At 47.3% G+C, this 13,956-nt stretch overlaps 1 pseudogene; it reads right to left on the bottom strand.

Annotated features, from left to right (window-relative positions):
• Positions 1 to 7,118: 7,118 nt before the first annotated feature.
• Positions 7,119 to 13,121, bottom strand: LOC134379046 (large ribosomal subunit protein eL29-like; annotated as a pseudogene).
• Between the last annotated feature and the right edge of the window lie 835 nt (positions 13,122 to 13,956).

The following is a 13,956-nucleotide window of genomic DNA, read 5'->3' on the forward strand; positions in this document are numbered from 1 at the left end:
TGGCCAGCCTCTGTAGTAGGATCTCATTCTGTATTTATTTTACATTTTCCAATGCCTAATGAAGATAAATAACTTTTCATATGTTTATCGACTATTTATGAACTGTCTTTTGTAAAATGTCTGTTCAAACCATGGCCCATTTTATATTGGGTTGCCTGTCTTTTTCTTATTGATTTGTAGTTCTTTATTTATTCTGGATATTTATATGTTGTTGTATATGAGTATGTACCGTAAATGTCATCTCCCTGCCTGTGGGTTGTCTTTTCATTCTCCTGTAGTTGTTTTTTATTTTTTTTACTTTTTAGAGGCTGGCAGGTACGGGGATTCGAACCCTTGACCTTAGTAAATTTTTAATATAGTGCATTTCATCAGTTTTTTTCTTTATTAATTTTTTTTCCTCTTTAAGGTCATGAAGATGTTCTCATATGTTTTCTTCCAAAAACTTCATCGTTTTACCTTTCACATTTAGAGCTTCAATTCATCTAGAATTATTTTGTTATGTGGTCTGAGACTGGGATTAAGATTCATTTTTTTCCAATAGCAATATCTAACTGACCCAACACCATTTGTTAAAAACTCCACACTTTGCCCAGTTCATTTTATCTGGTCTGTTTTCTGGAATCTTTGTTTGGTTTCATTGGTCTCTTTTTCTGTCCTTTGGCACAATTTTTCTCCCTTTGGCCATTTGACAAACTTTGGCACCATTTTTAATGGCTATGTACTATTTCATTGTCTAGAAGTGCCATAACTTAATCAATCCCCAATTGCTAGGCTTTTGTTTACTTATTTATTTTTAAATGTTATTTCATTAATATTATTTTTTTTACATTCTATGATGTTGTTGCAGAGCAGTTGGGAGGGAGGGGGAGAGGGGAAAGGAGAAGGAAATGTGATGGAAGAAGGAGGAAGGAGGAGGGGTGGGACTGAGGCCTGTGGCCCCCCCCCACATTCCCACAGGGGAGACTGGGACCCTTCTTGCTGTGGCTTGGTGGTCATTGCCAGGCTGGTTGTGCATGTTGCGGGGGCATGGCCGAGGCCTGAAGCCCCCACCCTTGGGACTGGTTGCCTGTGTAGAGGAGCATGGCTGAGGTCCCCAACCCTCCCCACTTTCTGGTTTGGTAGCCCAGGGGACTTCTGGTCCTTCTAGGTGTTATGGGTGTTCTTTGATGAAATGAGACCTTTCTTAGTTAATATCAAACTTTGTCTCTTGTTGTGGGTACTCTGGTTTTTCTTTCATTTCTGTGTTGGATTATTTGCTGTTCCCACCACTCAAACTCTGCACTGGAACTAATTTGTTGTCCTTTGCTTACTTCTAAAATGGGGGAACTTCCTGTGGGGACCAGCACTTGAGCTCTGCGGTTGAGCTAAATTGATGCTTTGCTGCTGATTCCCTAGGAAAGGCTTTTTGTGCAGCTCAGGTTTTAATGGTTGACTTTATAGGTACTTCTGGTTCTAGTGAAATCTGGTGCACCTGGGTTGTGTAGAAACACTGGTCTGGGTCTGAGTCTTTTCATCAAACTGCACCCCATGAAATTCTATATTCCTGAGCAGTCTCCTCTGAGTGGTCCTGTGCTGATTGGGGGGCTGATCAGCTGTCCTTGCTGTGCCCCAGTGTTCCCCCGGTGGGCCCGTCTCCCCCACCACCAGTGCTTCAAACACTTCCTATGGCACGGGCCATGCTTCGGTCCCTTGTGATGACTCACCGGCCTCTAAGTGGCTCCTTTTTTCCAGTTGTTGTGGCTCCTCAGTCCAATGGGGTTCATGGGAACCCTATTAGTAGTATTGCTGGCTTGGGGGCCACCAAGGCCCTCTTCTCCCCTGCTGCCTCCAAGCAACTTCATCTGAAGGGCACAGCTGTGGCTTTTGCTGGCTCCTGCTCTGTGGGCTCAGCAGCTACAGCCTGGAAGCAGCTGGGGCTCAAAACAGTTGGAGGGGTTCTTTCTATCTCTCATCATGGCTTCTCCCACCTTCATGCATTCTGTAGGTCTCTCTTCCTCTTCCTCTGAACTCTACCTGCCCTAGCTTGGCTATTGTTGCCTTTTTATAGTTGTAAATTGTTGGTTTGTGGGAGAAAGTGATGCTAGGGACCATCTATTCTGCCATCTTGACCAGAAGTCCTACTTGGCTTTTAGATTGCTTTCAATTCAAACATATTTTCTAAGACTTATCTTCCTGCTCTGAAAATAGTATCTTTTATTTAATCTGTGAGTCTCATATATCCTTCTCCCCAGCTGGGTTGACTGTGGATTTTTTTCTTTTAAATACAACTGTGCTGTGGAATAACGGGTGGTGAAGGCCCTTGTCTGGGAGCTGAAAAATGGTATCTGCCACCCAAAGGAAGAGTCTTTTCTTAAGCTGGAATTTCTAGGGCTATCGGCAGTCACTCATGCATGGAAAGACCTGTTTCCATCTGCAGCAGCAATCCTGAAACTTGATGCACAGCAATGACAAAGTCACATGTATGAGAGAAGGGAGGCTGATGGACCTCTCTTTACTCTGACAAAATCTTTGCCCACCCCCACTTCTGAGGAGCCTGGTTCCCTAGCTGTCACCTCGTTTCCCAAGGAGACTTTCCTTCCTTCTTCCAAGCCTTGTTCTGGACTCCGTATCTTAATTCTGGAGATAACTTAAGTCTCAAATAAACCTTCTCAACGAAGATGTTCAGGGAAATACTCACAGAAGATGAACTCAGAAATGTTTATTTTGCCATTGAAAACTTAAACTTGTGGTGAAACAATCCGGTCTAGTGATGTGCTGCCGGCCAGCAGGACAGCGAGCTCAGGCCAGAGCAAAGGCAGGAGTTATGAAGTTTCGGGTGGGTCAGCCTGTCTATGGCTTCGGGGCTGGGAGAGTTCCGGTTCCAGCTGTGGATGGATGTGCTCTTCCAGTCTTCCTCCCACTGTGCCCGGGAAGAGAGGTCAGAGGGTCAGAGGCAAGGGCCACACAGATGTTAGTTGTGACGGAGCAGAAGCAGTGAGATGATCTGGTGGAGATCATGGTGGGAGGGGGCTGCAAGGGAAACCAGGGGAAAGGGCTGGCAGACTCAGTGACAGTCATGTTTGCTTTCTCCTAATTAATGCGGTTTCCTTACAAACCCCCTGCTGATTCCCAGCTGGTTGACTCAACCATAACAACATGTGGCCTGCCCTGCCTGGCCAGGAACTGAGGTTGTGAGCCTCCCAAGAAAGGTCTGGTTTCATTTGCAGCTGCTGCCCCTACTCCCCCTCCCCGGCTTTGTGCAGATGAGGGAAGGGACAGTACCTCTAGCTACTGAGAGATCTGTGGTGGGGGATGGCCAGGGCCTGGCTGCTTTGAGCTCGCCTGGCTGCACACCTCAGTTTCCCATGACCTTTAAAAAGGGGCAGTTCCCTCCTGTTTGGGCTGCTACCTCCCAAGCAGGTATGAGTGGGGGTGGGGGAGGGAGACATTGGACAAAGAACCCGTTGCTTGGTGGTGGCCTCTCTACAGGTGTGTCCTGCTTGATGCAATGGGCCTGGAAACAATTGGGGTGTGTCTAGAGTCTTTGCTAATTCAACATCTTCCATCGATTTTTCAATGTTGTTTCTCTTCCTTACCATGACTCTTACTCTGTCCAAGTTACTCATTTATCCACTCATTGGCTTATTAATTCTTTTTACCAACAGGTATCAACTGAGCAGCCACTGTGTGCCTTTTGTAAACAAATGATTACATGCACACTGTAGAACACTCTCCAGGGGTGAAAGATATTGTCTAACAAAGAAACATTTTGTAAACTTGATGATTGCCCTGGAATTTTTTGCTTTCTCTCTCTCTCTTTTTTTTTAAATTTAATTTTTAACCTTTTTAATAGTGGAATAAGAAACGTTCAGAAAAAGTACATAAAACTTAAATGTACTATGTAACAGATTAATTATAATGCAAAACTGATTCATTGCTATGCTAGAGCATTTGGCTGTACTGCTGCCCTAACAGGGACAAGGAGGAAAAGTACAAAAAAAGAAGTGGAATTGACAAGAGGCAGTGGGGCCTTCAGAATCCCAAAGTCTTCTGGAAAAGTGAGGGTGGAGGAAGGAGGCCCCAAACTGCCTGCAGAAGGGGAGAAGGTCTTTGGGTACCCTCCCAGGCATGGGTCAGAATTCAGTCCAAGGGAGAAGTTCAGCTTGTGGTGGGGGCCAGTGAGGCCTGCTCAGCTCAGTTCCCTCCTGATCTCAGTGAACCCTGGCTGTGGTAGGGCATTTCTGCAGCTTTTTTTTTTTTAAAAGATGACCAGGGGCTGGCCCGTGGCTCACTCAGGAGAGTGCGATGCTGATAACACCAAGGCCACGGGTTCGGATCCTATATAGGGATGGCCGGTTAGCTCACTGGCTGAGCGTGGTGCTGACAACACCAAGCCAAGGGCTAAGATCCCTTTACCGGTCATCTTTAAAAAAAAAAAATGGATGACCGGTAAGGGGATCTTAACCCTTGACTTGGTGTTGTTAGCGCCATGCTCTCCCAAGTGAGCCAGGGGCCAGCCCTGGATGCCCTTTCTGAAAGGCCTTGATGTCCCCATCAGGGTGAGAAACTCAACACATTCCTTTTCCTTTGTGCCCACATGCAGTTCTTGCATAAGGAAAAGGTTTTAACCTTTTAAGACACTTTGGAACTACTGGCACATTTTTGCTAACAGGTACAAAATGGCATCCTAGGCAGACACTGGTTCCTGTATTTACTTGAAGAAATATACAAAAGCAAAAGGAAAGAGCTGTGGACTGTCAGTCAGGCTCTGCCCTAACCACCTGGCAGCATGAAGCCAGATACTCATGCTCTCTGGGTCTCAGTATCTCTTAGTATCTCCATCTGTAAGGAATCCCATCTGGTTCTAGAATTCTGATTCCATAAATAGTCCCACCTTTGTAACCTGGAGTGGTAGGAGTTCAGTCTTTAGCCGTCTCCTCCCTGCTCTGCTCTCCTTCAGAGATCTCACCCATTTTCACTCCTCAGTGCTTTCCTTGAAGCTAATAAACCCCAAATCCAACCTTCTTTTGAGCTCCAGTCTTCAGTCTCCAACTGCCTACAGAAGTTTCTATTTGGTTCTTCTGAAGGAGCTTTAATGCACAATGAGGCCACCACCACCTTCCTGACAAATGCCTTCAGTGCTGCTGGTCTCCTGGTCACTCACAGAGTCACTATGAACTGCCCCCCCACCCCCATTTCCAAAGTAAATTTCATACATTCCAAAGTTACCTCATAATTTCCCCCTCTTCCTTACAGTTTCAATTCCCACCACCTTCCCATACCTCAATTTTCCCATTCAGTTTCCCCACCTCCAATCTGCTCTACTGCCTACTGTCTAATTTTCCTAAACACTCTTGGTCACTTTCCTGCTTGATGGCATCTCGCTGCCCACAGTTGGCCTTTATAAGGTGTAGTTCTGGCACAATTGTGGGCCTCTCCCCACACCTGGTGAGTCAGAACCTCCCACAACAGGGCTCTGAATTTGTGTTTTTATGAACTCCTGGAATACTAAAGTCTGAGAACGGCCTACTAGAGTCCCAACTACTGAGCTTGACGTTTGGGGCCTTCCATGACATAATATTCCCTGCCTTTCCTATCTTTTCTTCCCTCTTCTCCAACACAGACTCTCAGAACCCAACCCTCACTGTTTCCCCTCCTCCACCCCCACAGTGCTCCTCTGAGTGGTGCCGTCCCTCATCTGCTACTCAGAGCCCTCCCTTCCTTCAAGGCCTGGCCCAAGTCTCACCTCCTTTGTCAGGGCTTCCTCCCTCTGATCTCTCCGCATATTGTCTCTCTCTTTCCTGCCACCCCAGAGCTAGTCTGTTCCTACCTCTGGCTACTTGATTACATGTTGTTCCATATGTTCCCCATATAAGTAACAGTCACTCAGCTCGTAGAAGGACATTTGCTCCCTCCCCAGGGTGGGCAGAGTCAAGTGGGGCCACAGGGCGGCCAGAGACTCGAATGCTACCTGGCTCTTCTTCCCCTTCTCCTGCCTTTTCTTCCCTCTGCACGCTGGCTTTGCTTACTCACTGATCTCCCCCATGAGGCTGCCAGCAGTGCCTGGCCTTGAGACAGGGGCTATGATACTAGGACTGGCAGGCCCTAGTGGAACTGTATGGAGAAGCTGCAGGAAAGGCAAATGAAGAGGAGTTTCCCCAAGGAAGGGGATAAAGGGAAAGTGCTCGGCAGAAAAACTAATAAATGTTCACTACTGTGTTAGTTAGGAGTTGGGTCAGCTATGCATGACAGAAAATCCAAAGTAGCTGTGGCTTAACTAGATGGCAAAGGGTTCTGATGTAGTCGGAGAACCAGGCTCCTTCTAGCTTACTGCCCTGCATCCCGGAGTCCCAAATGATTGTTTGTGTCCAGCCATCATGCCTATGTACTCCAAGGAGCAGAAAGGAGAAACAATGAAGAACGGCTTAACTTGCCTCCTAGAAGTTGTACCATCTTTAGCTTATATCCCATTTGCCAGAACTTAGTTCTAGAGCTATCTCTAGCTGTCAGGCTTCCGGGCAGGTATGTGGAAATGGAAGGCGTGGGGCTCTGGAGTTTACATTTACCTCATTGAACCTCAGTTTCCCTTCTTGCAAGAAATGAAATCTGGGGAGTAACCAGGTGGGATGGGCTGAGGGTAAGCCCTGGTGTGTCACTCAGATATGTTAGGAGGTCTGCTAGAAGGCCTAGTCTGAGTCCGGAGGAGATTTCCAGGTCCTCCCACAAATTCCCAGCCTTACCTGGGCTTTCCTATGGGTGTTGTCAGAGGGCCAGGAGATCACCTGGACCACAGGCCAGAAATACGTATCTAGGTGAGAGGGAGGCCCCTTAGGAACTAGCTGGTGTGGGCCCCTGGAGAACACTACTGTGTGGAATGGTTTTCCTCAGAAACCTGGAGAGAACTGGAGGGAGAAAAAAGCTATCAAGTGGTGGTGGGAGGGGGAGGAAGGAGACAGCTGAAGGAGGCCTGGGGAGTCACTGCTGATGAGCAGAGTCAGGAGACCTGCCTCTGACTGGCCATGGGGCCTCGGGCCCCTCCCTGGACTGCTCTGACTGCACTGCCCTTATCTGCAGAGTAAAAGGCTGGGCAAGGGGGTGTCTGAGGTCGCCTGCAACTTCACGATTCTCTCTCTCTAGGGCTAAAGAACTTCCCCTCCATCACTGGGGCTGCGCAGGCACGGAGGGAGAGCCTGGGAGCCAGTGAAGCTCAGCTTCCTCTTCACTTCCTCACTCTGGTCCTGCTGTTCCTGCACAGCCACTTAGGTGCGAGTGGTAGGCGTGAGGGTGAGGGTGGAGGGTGGTGTGTGGCAGTGAGAAGACTGCAGGGCCAGGACAGTGACAGTCAAGACACTCCCTCAATGTAATCCTTCCTGGCTCATGGACACCTCTGAATGAGCTTTGGATCTGACAGTTTCAGGGTAAATTTATTACAGGTGAGGTTAGTAATAAAAAAAGAATGTAAACTAGAGTTTGCCTGGGACATGGCTACTCATGCCCACACGGTATGTGCTCCATGTACAGAGAGAGATAGGGAGAGAGGGAGAGAGAGCTGTCACAACTCAGTGTGGGGCTGGCTGGTTGGCTCACTTGGGAGAGCATAGTGCTGGTAACACCAAGGTCAAGGGTTTGGATCCCCATACCAGCCAGCCACCAAAATATCCCCCAAAATATATTGGGAAAAATGCCACCTTTGCCCTTTGCTCACTGTTTCCTTTTGACCCTGGATGAGATTTTCCGACTCATTTATCACTAAGAGCTGCCAGGCCATGGAATGTGTGAACCCAGGAAAGGAAGTGCAGCCAGTCTCTCTGTTCATTTCTGTTGGGTGGTTGGAAAGCAGCTGGCCAGAATGGAGGGAGAGGGAGAATGCTTTCTTTCCCCTTTTTAGCCCATTTGACCTTTCAAAGGGACTATGTCCACTACCCTCCTCTGTGAGATACTGCATGCAGGCTTGAGTGGAGGCAGGGGGATGGATAGGGTGGCCCTTAGGGGGACATTTAGCTCACTGCTTCCAGGCCAGGTTGGTCCCTGAATCTCTGTGGGGGTCCAGGGCATGGGGCCATTCCACATCCCCAGCTGCTGCCCCTATCACTGAAGGCCTGTGTATTTCACCCACCTCAGGCTCTGGGTGTCTTGGATCTGAGGGTTGCCGATGGGTGTGGTCACCCCTTGTTTTCACACCAGTCCTGGCAGGAAAGGGCAGGCAGAGGAGGTTCCTTTTCTGGAATGACACTCCCCACTCCCCCCTCAGCTCCAGAGAGGACAAGTGATTTGCCCAAAGTGACCCAGCAAGTTAGAGACAGAGTCCTAATCAATCAAGTGACCTGACTTTTAGAAATAGAGGGATTGAATCTGCTCTCTGGTTGGGAGGGGAGAGGGGCTGGAAAAATTCTTTTTTGGGTGTCATGTTGTGACAGTAGAGAAGCTGGGGGTGGGGTGCAGGATATTCCTTGTTGTCCTACCCATGGTTACCTGCTGGGACTGAGAAGTCCTGCTCTGCTCCCCCAACCCTGTGTCTGCCCAGGGAGCTGACAGGCTGGAGGTGGGGGGAGCAGAGCCCAGGAAGGAGGGAGAGGCCAGGACAGGGGAAGGCATAAAGGGAGGAAAGGGCTCGGGGACAGAGGGAGCTGGAGAACAGCAAACAAACAGTGTTCTGGAAAACAACGTGTTTCCCCTTTCCAGCCTCCCTGCCTGATTTCCCCACTGGAAACAGTCATTTAGAATAACGAGTCATAATTTGATTACATTCTCTTTCAGTCTAACAGAGTAAACAAGGATCTCCAGGGGAAGAAAGGAACGAGTGGACCAGGCTTCTGGCACACTCTCCCTGGGTCTGGACAGGGATTTCCCCTCCTGCAGTTGTCCCTGTCTCCATGGGTGCACTTGAAACCCATATTTAGACGCCCCCCCCCATTTTCTAGTAAGGTTTACATTCTCCTTGTGTCTCCTACCCCCCCCTCCTTCCTGCCTTTCCCCTTAGTGTCTTTACCCTGAAGCCTGCATAGCATATAAATATTTAAACCCATCTATTATTTCCTGTTTATTATTGGTACAAATCCTGGGTTCATTTACTGTGCATCTGTCCCCCTGCATCTATCTCAGAAGGGGAGGCCTGAAGGCAGGGCCACGGGTCCACAGATCAGCTGTATCACTAATTCCAGCTTTTATTCATTTTGTTTTATTTTTCCTTCATTTTAAAAATTGTAATAAAATACATATAACATAAAATTTACCATCTTAACCATTTTTAAGTGTATAGTTCCAGCAGTATTAAATACATTCATGTGCTGTGCAATCATTGCCACCATCCATCTTCAGAACTCTTTTCATCTTGCAAAACTGAAACTCTGTACCCATTAAATATTAACTCTCCATCCCTTCTCTCCCCAGCTCCTGGCAATTACCATTCTACTTTCTGTCTCTGTGAATATGACTACTCTAGGTACCTCATATAAGTGGAATCATGCAATATTTGTCTTTTTGTGACTGGTTTATTTTGCTTAACATAATGTCCTTAAGGTTCATCTGTGTTGTAGCCTGTGTCGGAATTTCCTTCCATTTTAAGGCTGCATAATATTCCATTGTGTGCATAGTGGATTGAATGTCCCCTCCAAACTCATGGAAACTTGAATTGTGTCCTCCAAGTTTTATGTATCAGAAACTTGACCCCCCCACCCCACTGTGACTATTGGGAGGATGGGAGATCCTATTATAGTAATTAAAAGGTGGGGCCTTGGTGAGGTGATTAGATTGCAGGACCATACCTTAATGAACAGATTAAAAATGGTGGCCATAGGTGTGGTTTGGAGGGCTTTAAAAAGAGAGTGAATGAGGAGGTTAGTCTCTCTTTCTGTCTCTGCTTCCACCATCTTGCAATGTGAGACACCTGGGTCACTGTTTTGCACCACCAGATGTGTACCTTGGACTTTGGACTTCCTAGCTTCAGAAACAATAAGCAATAAATTTCACTTTCTTTATAAAGTACCCAGTTCCATGTATTTTGTTATAAGCAACAGAAATGGACTAATACAGTGTGTATGTACCACGTTTTGCTTATCCATTCATCCATGGGCACTTGGGTTGTTTCCACCTTTTAGCTGTTGTGAATAATGCTGCTGTGAACATGGGTGTACAAATCAGCTTTCATGTTTTATAATAAAATGATACCTTTTGGGGCCGGCCCGTGGCTCACTTAGGAGAGTGTGGTGCTGATAACACAAAGGCCACAGGTTCAGATCCTGTATAGGGATGGCTGGTTAGCTCACTGGCTGAGCGTGGTGCTGACAACACCAAGTCAAGGGTTAAGATCCCCTTACAGGTCATCTTTAAAAAAAAAAGGATACCTTTTATTGATTGCTTACTACATGCACAGGACTAGGTAGACTGAATCACTTAATTATCACAAGTACCTCCTAGGTGGCAGCTGTTCTCTTCACTTTATGGATGAAGTAATCGAGGCTCTGAGAAGCTGAATAAATTGTCCAAGGCAAGGAAATGAAGGAGTGAGAAGGAGGATCTGCCCCTGCTCTTTAACCTCCAGCTTTTTACTGCATTGGATTGATGATGCATGTGAAGTAGGGGTCTCAGGCTATGTTGCCCTTCCTGCACCCCAGAAAGGGTAGGCTCTTCCCCTGACCCTCTACCCAGTGGGTGATTCCATCAGGCAAGTGTTCTCATTCCTGGCTGCACAGTTGCATCACCTGGGGAGATAGAAAAGTTGATGCCCCAGCCTCTCCCCAGACTTAAATTGAACACTTAGATTGAACTCCCTCGGTGCTGGAGCCCAGGCTTCAGCATTTTTAAAAAGCTTCCTAGGTGATTCTATGTGTGAGCAGAGCTGAGAACCACTGGGTTAGAAGACAGGGGAGGAAGAGGACAGAAGGATCAGTTCCTCCATTCAGCTCTTTGCCTTGCCCTATGACCACCCCCGACAAAGGTGGCATTTGGCCATGAAAGCCCTGACCCCCAGGATGCCCCCTCTCTCCTCCAGAGGTCTGTTTAGTGTGTGTGTGTGTGTGTGTGTGTGTGTGTGTGTGTGTGTGTGTGTGTGTGTGTCCCTCCCAGACAGGACACAGGGCCTACCCGGACCTTAGATGGACCTATCAAAATCAGCTTGACCCTAGAATGAAAATAAGTTGCTGAAAGCCCTCAGGCTGCCGGAAATGGATTTCCGTCACCTCCTCATCAGGGGTAATGGAAGTGAGGTGGAGGGCAGGGGTCAGCGCGTCATCAGAGGGTGGGGAGAGCAGGGATGAGTACTGGGATCCACAGGGTGGGGTCAGGGAAATCAACTTCCAGGCCTGCCCCAGTTCTTTTGCTGGGCTATAGCATATCTGCCTGTAGTATCCTGCCCCAAGCCCCACCCGGCCCCCATCTCCTTGAGCTCCTGTTAAATCCAGGGTAATGGTCAAGCCTGGAGAATTTCTAGGTTGGGCTCTGCACTGAGGCGTCAGGAGCTGCTTGACTGGGGGACACAGTGGGATGAGGGGGCTCTGTTGGCCTGTCCCACAGTCTTTCTCAGAGCCAGCCCTGAGCCAAGAACTCTAAGATCCACATGGGATTATCAGTCTGCCAGCTCAGTGCCCACAGCAATGCGGGGGTGGGGTGCAACAGAGAAGGCCTGCCTCAGGCACTAGAGGACCTGGGTTCAGCCACTTTCCTCCTGTGTGATCCTGTGTGACCTTGAGCAATCCCTTCTCTCTGGGCCTCAGCATCTCCATCTGTGTTATAAAGGATTTGGTCTAGATTGCTGGTTCTTAAACTCAACTGCACATTGGTTTGGGAGCTTTATTTATGTATTTAGGTGGCTGGCTGATATGGGGATCTGAATCCTTAACCTTAGTGTTATAACATCCATGCTCTAACCAACTGAGATAACCAGCCAGCCCTGGAGAGCTTTAAAAACTACCATTGCTGGGAGGGAGGTTTTGGTAAGGGGCAACAATAATCAACCACAATGTATATCGACAAAATAAAATAAAATAAATAAATAAATAAATAAATAAAATAATAAAATAAATAAAATATTATAATTTTAAATTAAAAAAAAAAGAAAAGAAAAAAAAAAAAACTACCATTGCTGATTTCATCCTCAAGAGATGCTGATTTATTTATTTATTTATCTATACTGCCCCAGGTTTACTTGTACAAACAGCACAGAAAGATTGCAGCCCCACACAACAGCGCAGGGGTCACACCATTCCTTCTGTCCTCGTATTAGCAGACAGAAGCCTCTACTCCAGAGCCTTTGTGGGGCCTGGGCACCTTTTGGAGCCTGAGCTGGAGTTGGAACTGAAGCTGGAACCAGAGCTGCAGCTGATACTGCATCCTAGACTTTGGTTTGAGCCTTTGCCTTGACGTTTGGCTGGCACAGCCTGAGACCCTTGGCAATGAGGGCATGATGGAGTTTGGATGTGTTGTCCCCTCCAAAACTCATATGGAAATTTGATCTCCAATGTGGCAGTGTTGGAAACTGATTGAGTTATGGGGGCGGATCCCTCACGAATGGATTAATGCTCTCCCTGGGAGATGAGGGGTAGTGAGTGAGTTCTCGCTCTATTAGTTCCCGTGAGAGCTTGTTGCTTAAAAAGACCCTAGCACCTTCTCTCTCTTGCTTCTCTCTCTTGCTTCCTCTCGCCATGTGATCTGCTTGTACCCGCCGGCTGCCTGCCACTTTACGCCATGAGTAGAAGCAGTCTGAGGCCCATGCCAGATGCAGCTGTCCCAGAATTGTAAGCCAAATAAACCTCTCTTCTTTATAAATCACACAGTTTCAGGTATTCTGTTATAGCAACACAAAATTGACTAATACAGGGCATGCGCATGCTTCCTGAGCTTGGGGTGGGTGATGTAGGCAAGACAATCAAGCTTGCAGCTGGTGCTCTTTGGGATCTTGGGCTTGACCTCCTTGGGCTTTACAAGGGCCTTGATAGCCTCAGCATGTGCACTCATGGCCTTGGCATTGTTGGCCTGCATTTTCTTCAGGCCTGTCTTGTTGTGCTTCTTGGCAAAAAGCATGTTCCTCAGGAACTTGGGTCTTTCCCCTTAAGAGATTCATATTTTTGTGATTGAGGTTTCTTAATGCCTTTTCTGTGCCATTTCTGGGATTGGTTGTGTGTGCTGTGGTTCTTAGACTTGGCCATGTCTGCACAGCAACCCGTGGCTCCCAAAGTTCCTGGGACCAGAAGAGAAAGAGCAGGAATGCTGATTTAATTGGTATATGCTGTGGTCTGAGCATCAGGATTTTTAGAGGATCCCCAAGGTATTTTAATTTAAGGTCAAATTTGAGAACCGATGTCTTAGATAACTGCTTCCTAACCACAATCACGTCATGGCACCTATAGAACAGGATAATATTTGACCAGCACACTCTTAATAGAGGAGAGACATGGAGGGGGCTCCAGCTGTGCACTTGCCTGGCTGCCCCTGAGGACTACAGGGGTCAGTGTCTCAGGACCAGCAAGATAGCTCTTGGGTCCTTGCAGCTGAAATTTGTTGCCTCATTGGTCCTTCAGTTGAGATACACAATGATATACAACACTGAAGTCCCAGGAGGTTTACAAAGTTACCGGTTAAGCATGGGGCATCTTCCTGTAGCATCAATTTCCTTAGAATATTTTAGGAGGAAAATTATGGCTCATCCTGTAAGTAACAAAACACTATCTTTTAAAAAATATAATAATAGATGTGGCTATATCTTGGAGTAGAGTGCAAAGCTCACACATATTTGAAGCTAAAAAAGTCAAAGAAATTTGACCACTGTGTCAGGAGGCATGGGTCTGCACATAGGCTAGAAGGTAGTATTTCCTTGACTTGGGTAAAAGTTTGAGGAAAATTCTGGAGAAGCCCCATGTCAGTCTATGCATTAGCACATGGATCAGAGGTGAGGAGAAGCATTAACTTCTTTCAGTTCAGGATGGCTTCCTGGAATAGGTTGCATCTCAGGGAGGATCTTGGGGAAAGGGAGAGAAGAAAGGA

This window comes from Cynocephalus volans, chromosome 5, assembly GCF_027409185.1.
Source record: "Cynocephalus volans isolate mCynVol1 chromosome 5, mCynVol1.pri, whole genome shotgun sequence".
In the NCBI taxonomy this organism is placed as follows: Eukaryota; Metazoa; Chordata; class Mammalia; order Dermoptera; family Cynocephalidae; genus Cynocephalus; species Cynocephalus volans.